The sequence below is a fragment of the Mus musculus genome, chromosome X (assembly GCF_000001635.26).
Source record: "Mus musculus strain C57BL/6J chromosome X, GRCm38.p6 C57BL/6J".
Classification (NCBI taxonomy): domain Eukaryota; kingdom Metazoa; phylum Chordata; class Mammalia; order Rodentia; family Muridae; genus Mus; species Mus musculus.
Window position 1 is genome coordinate 136,103,268 of NC_000086.7, and position 16,454 is coordinate 136,119,721.

At 40.8% G+C, this 16,454-nt stretch overlaps 1 protein-coding gene and 1 long non-coding RNA gene across 3 annotated transcripts in view; one reads left to right on the forward strand and one right to left on the reverse strand.

Moving 5' to 3' along the window:
* The window catches only part of Nxf3 (nuclear RNA export factor 3), a 68,057-nt gene that overhangs the window by 31,745 nt on the left and 19,858 nt on the right, over nt 1–16,454 (reverse strand). The window lies entirely within an intron of this gene.
* 5730412P04Rik (RIKEN cDNA 5730412P04 gene) lies at nt 1,336–12,153 on the forward strand. Of its 2 annotated transcripts, NR_045424.1 has the most exons (7): nt 1,336–1,603; nt 2,422–2,512; nt 4,132–4,277; nt 4,818–4,932; nt 6,045–6,256; nt 6,995–7,216; nt 11,944–12,153. It is a non-coding gene; the product is annotated as an RIKEN cDNA 5730412P04 gene (long non-coding RNA). The 2 variants fall into 2 exon arrangements; NR_045425.1 differs by lacking the exons at nt 1,336–1,603; nt 4,132–4,277; nt 11,944–12,153 and adding exons at nt 1,655–1,713; nt 8,288–8,346.

A 16,454-nucleotide genomic window follows, 5' to 3' on the forward strand; every position in this document is an offset into this window, starting at 1 on the left:
CTAAACAGACCCACAATAGTTTTACAACCTAGCTGAAGTCTCTGGTCTTGCTGCATTTGTAATTTCCCACAGGAGCAGACTGCCTGCTGAGCTTACTTTGCAACATAATCCAGCTCAAACAAAGGATGGGGTCTGTGGGCTCTCCCTATATAAATACAGTGCTGAATATTAAACTTTGAGGCTCGATCAGAAACTTTTGTCTTGGCTTCATCCTTCTCTCGCACTTTGTCTTTTTCATTTCCAGCCCCCCTTTCAGGTAACCCAGTTCTCCGTGTCTGCTGGACAGCTACACATACATGTCACCAAAACACTGATATACATAAAAAATATATTTTAAAATAATTATTGTCCTCTTTAACAATATCACTGAAGTTTAGTACAATTCCCCATATATTTACAAATAAAAATATATTTATAATAATTTCTTTACAATCATTTTTAAATGTTCTTTCAAAACCATGAAACATTTATTAGCACAATACATGCAAAATATTAATACTAGTGTTAATTAATACTAGTGTTAATTAATACTAGTGTTAATAAAATTGTTAAAATGTTATTTGAAAGTGTCTATTTCTCTACACACTAGAAATAATGTGAACCATTGATTGCTAGTCTGATCTCTTGTGATAGTATTTACTACCTCGCACAATTCCATCCTATGGATGTAACATTCGGTTTTTTACAATTCCAGATTATGGGGAGTGTTCTGAAAATACCTCTGACATACTCATTGGATGGCAATTTAAGAGTGTGAGTATTGCTATAGGGATCATTCAATATGGTTCAGATGGATAGTTAAATTTCAGCATGTGAAATAAGTATAATTTTCCAACCCTTCTTAAAATCATTCTATTTCACAAATGACTTTTAAAAAATATTTCTAGTTCATGTAGTTCAAAGATTAGAAGCAGTCCCTTGGTGTTCAGTCACACATATCAAACTATACAATGTGGACTGTATGTCTTATATGCACAGCTCCACCCACTCAAGAGCTACCTCATCTCCAAGAGTCCCAGAAAATATTCCTGAGTAGATGTGAACAGATAGTGCTTGTTAAGGTCACTTTTATAGCAAACAAAATTCCTCAAAAAAGGAGCATTCTGTTTTGCAGGGTAGTCTCTCAGCTGCCTGCTTCTCCAGCTAGACCTTCTGGTTATGCTTCTCATGTGGTTGCCAACAAAGCAAAGACATTTTATTTTGCTTTCAAACAGGATGGGGGGGGGGCAGGCAGCATGAAAAGGAGAAGAGGAGAGTTGTGTGAGAATAAGCCTGTGCATCACGGTTACCACAGTAACGAGTGAATCAAAGAAACCATGACAACCAGAACATTTCATGAAGACCAAGGTGATCTGGCGAGAACAGCAGGATCCCAGTTACAGGAAAATGCTTAGTTAACCTGTTGGGCTTCTTTGGCTAATTATCGGCTTCCCATCTCAACATCTCAAATGAATATGTGTTTTCATGTGGGTTGGAAGGAGTCAGTATTTTAGTTTAGTTTAGTTTTGCAGTTTTGTTTTGTTTTGATTTGATTTGTTCTGAGAAATGCAGGGGCACAGAAGGGAGGGCTACAAAGAGACAATTACATTTTCTAAAACATCCGGTGAGTCACAGTTGCCATAGAAACCTGATGTCGTTATAGCAACCAATGTGATTTTTAATGGAGATCTATGTAATGCGGCAAGAAAGGCAGATGTTTGGGCTCAGCTGAAGGTATGGATGCCCCATGGTAGTGGCTGAACATCCTTAATAGTTGAAAGACTAAAGGATTTCAGAATCAAGTCAACTGGTTTCTGTTTTAGGACTTGGCCATGCATTGTCTCCTAAGAGAGGTAGTAACCTCTTGACCCCCAGATAATGTGTTGTCCTATTCCAGGTTGTCATGGCCTCAGTTTCCATTTCCAGGTAGATAGTACCTTGGAAGATGGGGCAGGAAATAGTTCTGTTCTCAGTCCAGCTTCCCCATGCTATGAACTGGGTATCATATTTTCTCACTCATAAGGTTCAGGACACCTACTTGATCAGTAGTCAACACCTACTTGAACAATAGTCAATGATCTCAGGTTAGTTATTGAGCTATGTCATTGTTTGCATGTTTGAGATTTTGATATGTATTATTCTATGGTACCATCTTTTCATATTTTTATTACATGTATTTGTATGGGGCAGGGACAGGGACCTGGAACTGATCTCAGGCATTCCAGCTTGACAGCAAGCACCATTACTGGATGAGCCACCTCACCAGCCTCCCATTTTAAAAAAAAAAAATTGTAATGATTTTCATGAAAGTACGAACTTATCAAGTATTCACTAAAGGGGTCAAAATGTCAGATACTCAAATTAAGCAGTTTCAAAAATATTAAAATCATACATATTGGTCTGTTATAATAATAGCCAACTATGTTCTCTAAAACTACACAGATCTCCACACTATCATCATTAATCCCCAGGAAAGGAGGTTTCCTGCTCTGTAGTACTAGCCTCTCTGACCTTCCTAATGCCCTGGACCTCTGTAAGTACAGCACTTCTGTTGCTATAGCATTCATGTACCAGAAACCTATTTAACTAGATTCATGGAAATTCTTTTAGTTAGATTTTGGCATTTTGAACTGTTCTTTTTTATTCACAGTATTTTTATATTTACCTATCTACTGCATATAACAATTATATTTTCTTATTTATTAACTTTGCAGTGATAAAAAAGTTAACACAGAGCCTTCAGCTTATTCGGTACATGTTATGCCACTACCCTTTACCTCCAGCCTGAATCGTTCTTTTTATTGTAATACAGTATGCCAGTACATAACATCCCAATTGATTTTATCCACTCACCTACTTGCCTGCCTTTTTATAGTTTTCAGATTTTCACACTGTTTGAACCACTAATAGAATATATAGAATTTACATTCCAAAACAGTTGTCATTTCACTTTGGATTTTATTTTTTATTTTCTAGGTAAATTGCATGTATCCTTCCTGTGTAACACAGCCTTTTGGTTGATATTTGTACACTATAAAAATCATCACTGCCCCCCCAGCTGTGATGTGTCAAATTCAAATAGTCTTAAATAGCCTCTTGGTGTACTGAGCATGAAACATTTTCCATTTCTCTAGGCCTAAGTCTGTCTTTCATTTTCATCATATTCATCTAAGCCTATGGGTCTAGAACCTTGACCATCCTGGTAAACAGAAGAGTGTTTGACAGCTGTGTCCTAGATGCCATGCAAGCCTCTTACTTGTTTGAGAGATAAAGCCTGTGTAGAATACAGTCTGGTTTTGCATTACCATGTGGACATGTATACATTTTCCTCTCTCCTATTTGTTCTAGATGCACAAGGAAAGTCCCACAGACATTCTTTAATTCCTGTTTTAATGAATCTTGGAATGTTATTCTGAACGAAGCCAGGACTCAGCTTTTACCCTGAATCCTGCTGTGTAAACATGTCTCCCATCTGGAAGCTATGGCACTGGGCACCGGGTGTTTGCACACAGTTTTTCCTCATTTTTTTCTCATGTGAATGCATTGCTGGGTTAACTATGTATGTAATCAGAGAAGCCTGCTCTGCATTCGATGGACTTTACTTAGGAGTGTAGGGAGAAGCATGCCAGGAAATGCCAGGAGAGTGGCCTTTGCTGAAATCCAGAACGTGGAGATAAGCTCTAACTGCTAAAAGCATGGTTCGACCTAGAGATGCTTCTGACCTTCCGCTAGGTGACTGATTTGCCTAAGCTGAGCACCCAGGCCTCTCGCTACACTAGTAAGGCAGCATCAGAGACACCCACACTTTTTATGAAGTTCTATTGCTCTCTAAGTACTCTTCTGTCACGGAGCCATTTTCGAATGGTAATGTAGCTAGAAGGGCTTTCTTTCTTTCTTCTTTTTTTAAAATTCCTACTCTTTTCACTATCCAAGCCAGGATAGTTTCATGGTAGATGAAATGGGAAAATGTATGTAATTAACAGTCACTAAATATACCTTAAATTAGATTACTCTCAATTGTACACTAGTTATATTTAAGCTTCCCTCTTTCTTTCTTCTTCCTCCTCCCCTCCTCTACTCTCCTGCCAAAGTCTTAATTCCTCTTTTCTTTCTCTCTACCATTGAACTACACCCCCAGACCTTTCTTTCCAGGTCTGGAGATGAAACCTAGAACTTACTCAGTCTGTGAAGGTGTTGTACCACTGATCTGAATCCCTGGGCCCTGGGCCACCAACAAGAGGTCTCCTAACATAGCTCAGGCTGGGCTTTCATTCACATCAAGTTCCAGCCTCCTGATTGTAAGCATGAGCCTACTTATCAGGATTCTTTTAAAAAAAATCTGAGCCAGGGGTTTACCCATCTCCCAGGCAAAGTTGTGATCCTCCTAATTTAACTTCCTTAGCAGCTGGAACTCCAGGCATGAACCACTCTACATGCCTAGCTCAATAGTTCATCGCAGTTCCTTATGTATCAAGTGATTTTTCTATTCATTTATACTCACAACACCTTTATAAAGGAGATGCTAAGGCTGATCCCCACATTGTGGATGGATAACGGAACAGTGTTTAATGATGGTGTAAAACCATCTTACTTTTTTTTCTTTCTTCTGCTTGTATTAATTCCATTCTATAGATGTTGTACACATTTCGTTTCAGTTTGGTGATGTTCTGCTGCAGAAACATCCCCCCACACACACCCCCACACACCAACACACACACACTGCTCTGCCACTGCTACCTGTCATTCATCATGCACATGTACCAGAGTATTTTACAGTCATCTTTTTTTAGAAGGCTATATTTTAGATGCTATTGATTTGTCTGTTTTTCTCCTCGTAGACTTTGCAGCTTGGCTATGGAATCACGGTTAGACCTTATGCTGGTGACTGAGAGATTTGTGCCACCTCATGGAAGAGTCCAGAACTGCAGCTTGAACACAGATGGCAGAAAAAAGGTAGGAGTTGTGGTTCAATACAACGTTATAGAGTTTTCTAGAATCCTGAATAGTTAACAGGGCACCTGTAAGATATCAGGGTATATACTAGGTATTATTAAATAACTTTCAGCCCGTTTCTTTGCTTGAAAATGTTTACGCGAGAAGAACAATCATTTCAACACTTTTTTTTTCATTTTTAGATGTCTGAATAAATGCCAAGAGACTTACATTAGCAAATATGGAACCTTTACCTTTGTGGCCTAGTATACATATAAATATATTTTCCTGTAACAAATGTATCAAGTTTGTAACAAATTTTAACTTGTATATGGTCAAAGTGTTTTACTGTATGAATAGTACTATAGTGGTGAACATTTAATTCCCTTGTGTAAATCCTACTTATATATAAACAAATATATTTGTATTTCTGTATTAATTCTGTATTTCTTAAACACAGGAACATTATAATATTTTATACTAATATAACATTGAAAATAATTTATATTTTTAACATTATTGTTTAAAAGTATCTGGTGTTGGTCACACTTAAAATAATAGAAATTATTATTTAATTTATTTAATTTTCTATTACTAAACTGATAGACAAAAAGCTGTCCTTCACTGTTTTTTAATAACATTAAGAAAATACATTACGGTACATACCTGAAAAAAACATGTATCCTCACCTTGAAGTTGATTAGGATACATACTACTAAAGAAACTGTAACTAGATGGGAAATATTACAAATGTTCAAAGGTATTCTTTGCTAATGTAGTCCCCCATAGAAATTTATGCTATATCCTGAGGGCTACCATCATTCATCATCCATCATATGTCCTCATTGAATTGGTGCTGACCCTGTGCCCTTAAGACCCCAAACTGGGCTTCATCTTTTCATTTACAGAAAGTCTGCCTCTTGGTCAGATGCCCTGGTTTGGTTGACCATGGAGGAGGCTCCCCATGGCATTGAAATGGAGCACTGCTCAGGTCTCTATTCCTAAAGCCACATGTAGACATCTTCCCTCATTTCTGTCTAGATATTTTCCTTCTTTGTCCTCCAAAAATGACTCCTCTTTTCTAAACAAACAGCCTAATGTCCTCCACAAATTTAATTTTTCATAAAGTATAGGAGGAGCACTGAATCCAGACCTTTTCTGACTCCAGCCAGACCTGATATAAGCCCCCTCTGGTACAAGTTAAAATGGCCACAAGCCTGGATCCATGCTGAAAATATAAGGAGAGAAACACAAGGAAACCTGAAATCAACCCTGACAGCACAAAGTGTCTGCACACATTTGCTGCAACACTGCCACCAGCCATTCCGGCTACTCAAGCTCTCAGGTAACCTGAAAACCCTGGCAGGAGCCAGGTAAGGATCATGCTTCCCACCCAGCTCTGTGCTTAGGAGAAGGTAGCACCTATGCAGTCATACACATCTATGAAGAGAAGACATCAGTACCTCCCTAGAAGGGTTGTAATGAGATGAAACGCAGACACCGATGAATCTGGAGCCAGGCTTCTCTTAAACGTTATGCCCCATTAACCACAGCCCTTTAAACAGGGTGCAGGTTACAAAGACCTTGATGAACCTTTATCTAAGCCTCACCAGGGATTACACATAATGCTAACTGTAGTTTATTGGCTTATATATGGATGTGTTTCTGAATTCTACTCGATTCTTAAAGAGATTTCTCAAGGAAATATTCATGATATGTGCTTTTTCAACTGCTGACACTGAAATCTATTCTCATCTTAAAGAGAATAAGAAATTATTGATTCTGGAGCCATTTTGAGTAGCCATGACCAGGGAATACAGACTTAGGTTACCCTAAATTCCATGTTCCATTGTGGAAACACTTTCATGAAGTTTCAGTTTTACAAAATACAGAAATTCATAAATCAACGCAATTTAAAAATATGTTTGTGGGTACATTATGGAGGTAGTTAAAGCAGAATGGGGGAAGCTTTCCTATAAGCCCAAGATACTATCTGATAACAACATCCTTGGCTTTTGGGTGGATGAGAGCTAGTGGTCTACTTAGTTAATAGATTCTAAACAATTTCTATCCATTGTTACAGGATATTAGTTCTAAAATAGAGGTAGACAAGGAATGCATGTTCCTGAGGGCTAGAACTTTTCCAAGATAAGGCAATCCTCCTAAGACTCTCAACCTGCAACATTCCAATGTCTGCACAGTACTGCAATCCTAGTCAGACAATCCGTCTCTGCAAACACAGCTTCTTCAGAAGTCTTCACACACAAACCCTGGACATTTTAAACATTTCCAAACTCCTCGAAAGGTAAGTATTTACTGAAGTCACTTGACTTGAAAAACTGCTTTCCCAACAGATGAAAGGTCTTTCCTAAGTTGTTTGGTGAATGTACAATCAAAGCTGGGTAGTGTTTATACACTTTGACAAATGGTTCCCAAAGAGCTCGCCTTGAAATTCTGCTTCCTGGCCCAGGCATAAAACTTTTTTTAAAAAACCTTATTTTTCCATGGGCACATACAGACAGTAGACACCAGATAGCTATACCCTGAAGTCTAAGGTCTTGTGGCCATCTCATTGATCCACTGCTGTCCAGTTCTAGGAACTATTTACAAGAATCCAACTTGACAGAAAATTTAATTTACAATCTTCAGTTCTCTCTGTAAAGAATAAGGCCATCATAATATTTTTAGTGTTTAGTCACTGTTTGAATTAGTATACAATTCCAGTTAGAAACAAGAATGAGTACCTTTAAAAACACAAACATAGTTTAGTGAAAACAAACAAACGAACAAAACATCGAAGTTATAAAAACACGCTTGCAGCCAGGCAGTGGTGGCACACGCCTTTAATCCCAGCACTTGGGAGGCAGAGGCAGGTGGATTTCTGAATTCAAGGCCAGCCTGGTCTACAAAGTGAGTTCCAGGAAACCAGAGCTACACAGAGAAAACCTGTCTCAAAAAAAAATGCTTGCACACATGAGCACATGCAGGTTCATACACACATACGCATGGTAGAGCATGCTAAGACCCTTCTCTGTGGAGTAAAGCAAAATATATATCCCTAAAAGAGAGCTTGTCACCAAGTTTTGAAGGGAAAAGGAGTCTGAACTTTGTCACTTCTCTTTTTCCTTTCAAAATGTGTAAGCCAACCTAGCATTACTGGGGTTGTATATTGTATACCTATCTCTATTTATACATTTCTGAGGATAAATCAATATAGGTTTGAATCAAGTAGGATTCTGCCTTCTATGAAACCATATTATTCAGGTCTACATCCATGAAATAACTGCTGGATTCTTCAAAATGGCATTCTTCTTTTTTTTTTAATCCTTTGGTGTATCAGCTTGTGATTGGGGACAAACTCTTTGCTTTCTTCCAGATAGTTAAAAATAACTGTCTTCACACACACCAAAAGAGGGCACCGGATCCCATTACAGATGGTTGTGAGCCACCAAGTGATTGCTGGAACTTGAACTCAGGACCTCTGAAAGAGCAGTCAGCATTCTTAACCACTGAACCATCTCTCATACATAGTAGTTTCCCCCCTCAAAGGGGCTAGTTCAGTATCAGTAAATAATATTCCCCTAAAGTCACATTTATAGAAAGCAAAATTGCTAACAACACAAATGTGCTTTGTTCCTACTGGCTGAGCCGAAGTCTGCCATTTGCCTGCATCTGAGATTGGTTTCTCTAATAAGTATGTTTTCTCAGGGTGCTTGGAGGCTGAGGTTGTTTGCTTTCAGTGAAAGACAAGGGAAATGAAGAAATGGTTATATAGAGGCAGTTCATGTATGGAGAACAGCCTATGAGCATCCTGGTTCTCATGGAAACTGATTTCATAATGGTTATCATGATTAGTTTCGGAAGGAGGCTGTTGTAAGCTGGAGGGAAGGACAAAGTCCTGACTGCAAGTGTTTGGGCTCATTTGTGGGTGAGGATGCTCAGCACTAGGAAGTGAACCACCTTTGGGAGTAAAGATATTTGGAGATCCTAGAGCCGAATCAGCTGGTTCCTGCTTCAATGCCAAGATATCTCATGAGGGATTTTTTCGTTATTCACGCCACTCAAGTTGTGGGGGAAAGCTTTCCCTGCCATGGCCTCCCTTTGTAAATGTTATATATTTTGTAAACTTTGTAAACCATTAAGTCAGGCAAGTGGTCAGGTCCAGCACCTAAGGAGCTCCGGCAACAAGGCTCCTCCCCAAGACCACCTCTCATAGTAGTTGTTTCCAGCTGCTGTAACAATTTACACACTTTATCGCCAGCTCCTCAATAGAACCCACCCCAGATTCTGCCAGTTTTACCAGAAAAGTCTGAACAAATGCCACCAATCCCTGAGCAGGAAAACCCTCCAATCCCTGATCAGGAAAGCCCACCAATCCCTGAACAAGAACACTCACCAATCCCTGAACTCCCACAAACTCAGGACTTGAAATCCTACCAATCCTCACCCTGGAAATCTCTGCCCTAAAAGCCCCGCCCCCTAAGAAACCTTATATAAAGACTGTGTCTGCGCTTCCTAGCTGTTGGTTCCCCCTTAGGAACATATGTAGCTTCTTCTGGACGTTTCCAGAAGCAATGAAGAAGTGAAAGGACGTGAAGACCTGGAGCTCTTCAGTTAAGCTGGGGATACTGCCCTACCCCATGCAAGCTGTAATGCTGAAAGAGTTGCGCTGATGGTTCTGGGATCCTCTGCTCAACTGGGGCACAGAACTGTAACACTGAAGAGACTGGGCTGATGGTCCGGAGGTCTAAAGCTTAGCTGGGGATACCCAGCCCCCTGGAGATGCAAAGTCTCTGAAGAGGCTTCCTTGGAGATTTATGGCTCATGGGCTCTCACATCTATGAATGTCCTTCCGTAGGGACTCTGTCCTACCTCAGAGCTGTGCTGTCCTGAGCTCTAGTGTCTCAGGATGCCCTTCCATTGGGATACTTTTTCTCCCATCAGCTGTGTAAATCCCTGGGCTGTCCTGGAGCTCACTCCACAGACCAAGCTGGCCTCAAACTCAGATCTACTTGCCTGATGGAAAACATCCAGTACAAATTACCTGCAAGCGATATGTCTGAGGCTATGCCTCAGGAGCAAGGGTGGAAAGATTGGATTATACCTTCTCATCAAATCACCCTTATTGACTTCAAAACTGCTGGCATGGGGCGGGGCGTGGTGGCGCATGCCTTTAATCCCAGCACTCGGGAGACAGAGGCAGGCAGATTTCTGAGTTCGAGGCCAGCCTGGTCTACAAAGTGAGTTCCAGGACAGCCAGGGCTACACAGAAAAAAAACCTGTCTCAGAAAAAACAAAAACAAACAAAACAAAACAAACAACAACAACAACAACAAAAAACTGCTGGCATAAGGATAAGCAAGGTGCCAGTTTGACCTTATCTTTTAGCTCAGCCAGGGTAGCAAGGGAGAGCCCAACAGCTTCCAGTTCAAGAATCAAGTTGTTCCACGTGCAAAGGACTTAGCTTAGAGTAAAATGACAACCAGGACGTTGTAGAGAAAGCCTGCCTCAACAAAAGGTCAGTGCTGTGACTATAACAAATGTAAACCTCTCTCGTTTTGGGTAATGCATATGCTAATTTTTTACTTAATTCTGCACTACATTCATACATATAACATTGCTGTAACCTATAATCAGAATTTGTCAGTACACAAGAAAAACTATTGATAAAACTGAATTAAATATTATCTGTATCATGTGAAAACAGAATCCATTTGGGAGTGTGCTTAGACTCTCTTGCCACTTTCCTAATTTAGTAAGGAGTCCTAGGAATTAGGATTCCTACAGGAAATGTCACATCAGGAATGAAAATGGACCATCTCAACACCCTGATACCTAACATCGGAAAGACCTACTTCCCAACTGTGCTAACACAATGCCATAGCTCTACCTACAGGGATGTGTTCCCAAATTTTAATATTTTCTGTAAATTGTAATATTGCTACCGGCAAGGTGTAGATAGATTTGAGAGTTTCTCTCTACCCACTTTTGGCCAAAACTGTGAATTTAGTTTCATATTCATGTATCAATGTTTTGTTTCTTGCTAATGCAAAGAAACAAAGGGGAAGGAAGAAAGTTTTCAGAGCCAGTCTAGAAGCTACACTCGGCAACTGGAAAGAGAAATAGTTTACTCATGTTTGTTTCTTGTAGAGCTTCCCACTATTCTGAGACTGGTCTCAGAGCCAGTGGTTGTTTACATGTTCCGGGCACTTGTTAGGACACTAAATTCGAAGCTCAACCCCAATAACTAAAAAATGCAGCTATATAGATTCAACTCAGTTCTACTTTAACAAGCCCTCCAGATGATTGGGAGGGGTGCCCAGAGAAATCAGAAGACTACTGACTTGGGTTACCTGCTATACTACTGTCTCTGGGATTATCAAAGCAACAGGTTGAATGATTCCAAAGTGTTCAATTTGCTTAGTGGTGCTGGAGTGATGGCTTCAGAACACTCAGATTTAATTCCCATCATCGACATGACATGGCACCTCATTACCATCTGCAACTCCATTCCCAGGAGACCCGACGCCCTCTTTTGGCTACTATGTGCGCTGCATGGATTTATTATGCTGATTATTGTATATTGTATATGCAGGCAAAACACCTGCACACTTTAAAATTTTTAACGAAGAAAAAGTTGTGTTTTTTTAAATGTTTACTTAGGTTTTCTGATAGGTGTCAGATTTCCTGCTGTGAATTATGTTGGCTAGAAAAAAACAAAGAATTGGTACAGGTACCTATCAAATACTCAAGCCAGAGAAACACTTGCATGCTGCATTGCTGTTCAAAACAGAGGTTACATACAGGTTTTCACTGGCAAGGAGTAAAACTGATTCTCAGAAATAGGTTCTGGATTTTCTATACAAACTAACCGTTTGGATCTTATGTACTATTTGCCTTCCCAAATAGATGCTGCAGCTGGAACTAAAACAGGAAGGAAACGGGGTTTTGCCTTTGCTTCCTCCTAAAAAGATGTTAAAGGCTCACATCAGGGAGGGCTGGTCGCTGACTTCTTTTTTTTTTTTTTTTCAGTGTGGTATCTCTAAGTAGACCTGTCAACACCCCTGTTACAGGATTAATGGCAACAGGAAGGATGTAAAGGATACATTTATAAAGTCATTTTCTACACCCGGTCCTCTAATGCAATCCTCAGAACACAGCAGGGGTGGCAGTTATCTTCAGTACTATTCAGTTATCCCACCAGAACTTGAATTTAAAACTAGCAACCCAAATAAATCCACCAAAAAAAAAAAAAAAAAAAGACTTGGAGCCAGTCGTGTATGAGTGCCATGGCAACACGTTTTTTTCTGGTATCTTATTACTCTCCAATCACAGGCCTTGTCTCCTAGCGCCCGCCCCACACCTGCCCCTGAAAGACCGAAAGACCACCAATCCAGCTCACAACACACTGGAAGCAGCGACAAAAACCACCCCCTTTCCGGGACGTCATCAATGGTCGTCTGCAGTTTAGTCCTGCTTCTATAGACCCCCAAGTGGTCCCTACTCTTTTTGGATCCCTATCTTCATGCCACTGGTAGCTGCCCTCCTCCGCTTTTTTTCCCCCCTCTGGCTTTTTGCCAGAAAAACGCGCTGTGATTTCCCTGCTGACCCTCTCCCCTTAAGCCGACTGGCGCTGCCCCTGTAGCCTACAGCCTCTGGCAACAGCGCTGGAGGCAGTAGCCGCACCAGCTCCATCCCAGAGGCCTCTGCGAAGGTCGCAGCCAACGAGAATCTCGCAGCATCCTTCCGGGGCCACACCGGACACAGTAACATAACGCAGAGTGCCCAGCCTGCTCCAACCTCCAACTACGGTTTGACATGGGGAATTGTTGAGCAGGCCAACTCATTCTTGAAGCTGGGCATCTTTTATGTTAAAACACATAAAATGCTTGACCTTCTCGTTTGTCATTTGTTCGAGGATGACTCACAAGGTTATCAATCATTCTGAAGTGGGAACCAATTTTTTTGTGCGGATAGTTTATCGTGGCTCATTTAAGCTGCTGCACCAATCCCGACCTTTAGTCTGCCGTTTCTGATGTGTTTGCCTTGAATCTGTAACTCTTTCTGTTCTGCATTTGGCGTTTAGTGCCAAACTCCCACTGCATGCCTGGCATACAGGACCCTTCTAGAAAGTTGGAATCTCCATTCACCCTTATTCTGATTGTGTGTTACAGGTTCTGGGTCTTATGCGGGATTTGAACTCAGGTCCTCACACTTGGGCAGCGAGTGCTTTCCTCGCTAGCTCAGCCTTGTTAAGACAATGGCATCTTGTACATGAATGAGATTGAAATTTCCTGGCTTCCTTTTGCAAAGAGTGAACATATTAGCAGTACCTACCACTAGTGTACTCCTGAGAAGAGAATCATTTTATAGCACAAAGTTAAAATTAAAAATCACATTTCTTGAAGTTGACCGTATTGTCTTCTCGCCTAAGTTACTTTGGCCAATAAACAGCAGGTTATAAATGTTACTAGCAAGGGCTTTGCTCCAGACAATAAGGTCCCGCTTTCCCCCCTTGTTATTTCATCCAATAACATTCTTTTCCTAGCTGCCTCATTGAAAGTGCAGTCTCTGATGGTCATTCACCGTGCAGATTTACCAATCTGGTTCCTCTGTTTTATTTTAAGAACTTGAAGGGAAAAACCATTTTCTGTTACAATAGTGGATCTGCATCCGAGGTGTCTACTGAAATATCGGTTCTCATTTCCAAGGGTAATGAATTCGACCAGAGGCATAAAGTTAGAAGTCGAAATGGAGATTATTTATTAAAAAAAAAGAAAGAGACAAGAATCTGTAATCTGCTTGTAAAGACCCCAAAAGTGCTGGTCTGTGAGGCCATGCGACCTTTTATGGGATATTTACACAGCTCCCTCCTATCTATATGGAAAGCTAACCTTTTTCGCACATGCTCTGTTGGTTAAATGAAGCTCAGAAGGGCTTTCTTTTGTGTGCTAATCTTGAGGTCGCTTTCTCCAAATCTATTTTCCTGACACACTATGATTAACCTAAAAGTAAACCAAAGGGGTACAAAATACTTTATTAGATTAGGCTTCTAGGATTTGTTTCTGCCACCAATTTTCATGAATGGCAAAACTAGTTGATGCTATCTCTTTTTTTTTTCCTTTTGGTATTGGGAGTTGAACCTAGATCCTTGTGCTTGCTACATAAGTGTTCTACCACTGAGCTATGACTCCCTCAACCCCTTTTTGTGTATACATTGAGACAGCATTTTATTGCTTTCCCATGTTTACCTCAAACTTGTGGTCATATTACCTTATTCTCCCAAGTTAGTAGAATCACAGATGTGTGTCATCATGTCTGGTGATGTCCTGCCTTTTTTTTTTTTACTTTCTTTTATGATTTTATTTTAGTTCAATTTATTTTTGCTGAAAGCTGGTATTGATCCTCCTACTCATGGCTCCTGTGTTCTATGTCTCGTTCTTAACAGGACAATATCCACTGGATCCAGTTAGGACTCCTTGAGATGTCTGTATGTCACTCACTGCATTTTTCTGTAGACTAATGTGTGCTTCGAAATGATAGATGGAAGTGCTCTAAATGTCCCAGGCCAGTATTTCAGTCAGTGGGTTGATGATCTGAGTCTTCATTTACCAGTGTATGGTTCTTGTTTTCAAAGTGAGCTGTCACTCAGCTACTCCTGGGCTCTTTTCAGCTGTAGGAGACTGTGCTGTTCTCTGTCAGTGGATTCTTAAAAAATAGACCTCCTATGCTTTTGGAAGGAGTCAATCCTTTCCCATTACTACCCCCTCAACCTTCCCATAGCTGTTCCTTCTTACAGTTTATTAGAACTGACTTATCTGAGTTAAGATCTCAGTGGTCATTTATTTTGCATGAATATCCCCTTCCCCTCAAGGCTCTCCTACCTACTAGGGGGTGGCTCTTGAGGAAGGAAGAGGGTCAGGGTCTGGGGTTCTTTGTGGAATACTTTCTGGAAGAAATGAGGTCTGCAGTGTATCTTCCAACACTCTAAGCTGAAGAAGTGGTCAGTGAATAAAATGTATGATGTCAATAACAAATGAAACTTATGCTTACTCTTTCACACACAAAGAAAATGTTAAAACAGATTTGCTCTCATGTGGCTGAAATGCTAGGAGACTGTCAGCTTATTGGGAAGCTCTGAGATGAGCGGGACTTTGATGTGAGAAATGGGTGGACATTGTGGTCCAAAGTCAAATGAGCCAATTATAACAGTGGTGACCAGCAATAAAGGTGGCATATTTTCCCTCTTCAGAGCTATCTGGAATCCCTATGAGAATGACACAGTTATATCTGTTTGCTTAGGATACTGGCTCCTGACATTGTGACCACAGACAGAAATATAGCTTTCCTCACACAGGCAGGTTGAGGGTGGTAATGGGAGAAAGTTGATTCCTTTAAATGTTACATATGGTTTCTTTTTAAGAGTCCACCGACAGGACAGGGCAGTCTCCTACAACTGAGAGGAGGACAGGAGTCACAGCAAGCTAGGCAGCAGGTGGCTTTTAAAGAAAGAACCACACAATGAATACCTGGACCATCAACTCACTGACTGAGACGTTAGCCTGGGACCCTTTTCCCCTAGGTTTTCAGGAGCTGAAACTGTAAGACCCCTGAAGCTGAGCCTCCACTCAAGTCCCTGAATGAGCTGGCCAGCACTCCAATAACATGAGAAAACCACACCTGATGCAAACTACAAGAGGTTTTATTATCAGCTAGCTGAGGACAAAGTCCCTCTGCTGTGCAGGGCAGGGGAGTTCGACCCTGAGCGGTAACAGTAGGGGGCTTTGAACAGCTAGCTGAGGAATTGGGAGGAGTTGGGAGGAGAGTTGGCTACAGCTCCTTTCTGGCGAGGGGGGGAGTGAGCTGCAGCCTCCTCTCTGGCGTCTATCTCCATGTCCTTGTAGGTCTTGCTACAAAACAGCATCTCTGGCTGTAAGGCACAGAAACAAAAAGGTTTTTTTGCTGGCTATAGAGAACAAAGAGCTTCTTTCTGGCTGCATTTTTAGAGATCAGGGAAAACAAGCTTGGGGGCTGTCCAAGGGCTTTACCTTCTAGGGAGAAACACTCTAAGTCAGGGTCTCACAAAACTAGAAGCTAGGCCTGTGGGATCCCACTCATGTGTCCTCCTCATGAATTACAGCAAGCCACACCTGGAAGAGAGACAGGCTTCCTTCTCACCATCTTGGGGGAAAGTTTCTTGTTCAGTAAAGAAAATGAAATTGATTCCATTCTTTTATAAGGTAATCATAAAGAATGGAACTCTGTGTGTGGATCATAAACCCTTTGTAAAAAGCAGCCCCTTTATTGGACGAGGTCTTGGGTTACTCACAAAATGGAGGAATCAGTGAATAGTTTCAGTGAATAGAAAGAGTTTTTTTTCTTCTTCTTCAGAACAGATAATGCTGGTCACACAGGGTTAGGAGCATTAGTAGAAAAAGGAGATGGGATGCTTGTGGGGGTGTTTTGGAGATAAGAAGTCATCAATTTTTCCAAAACCATTAGCATTACTTGAGGCCACTTTTTCTTCCAGGGACAGTTTTTGG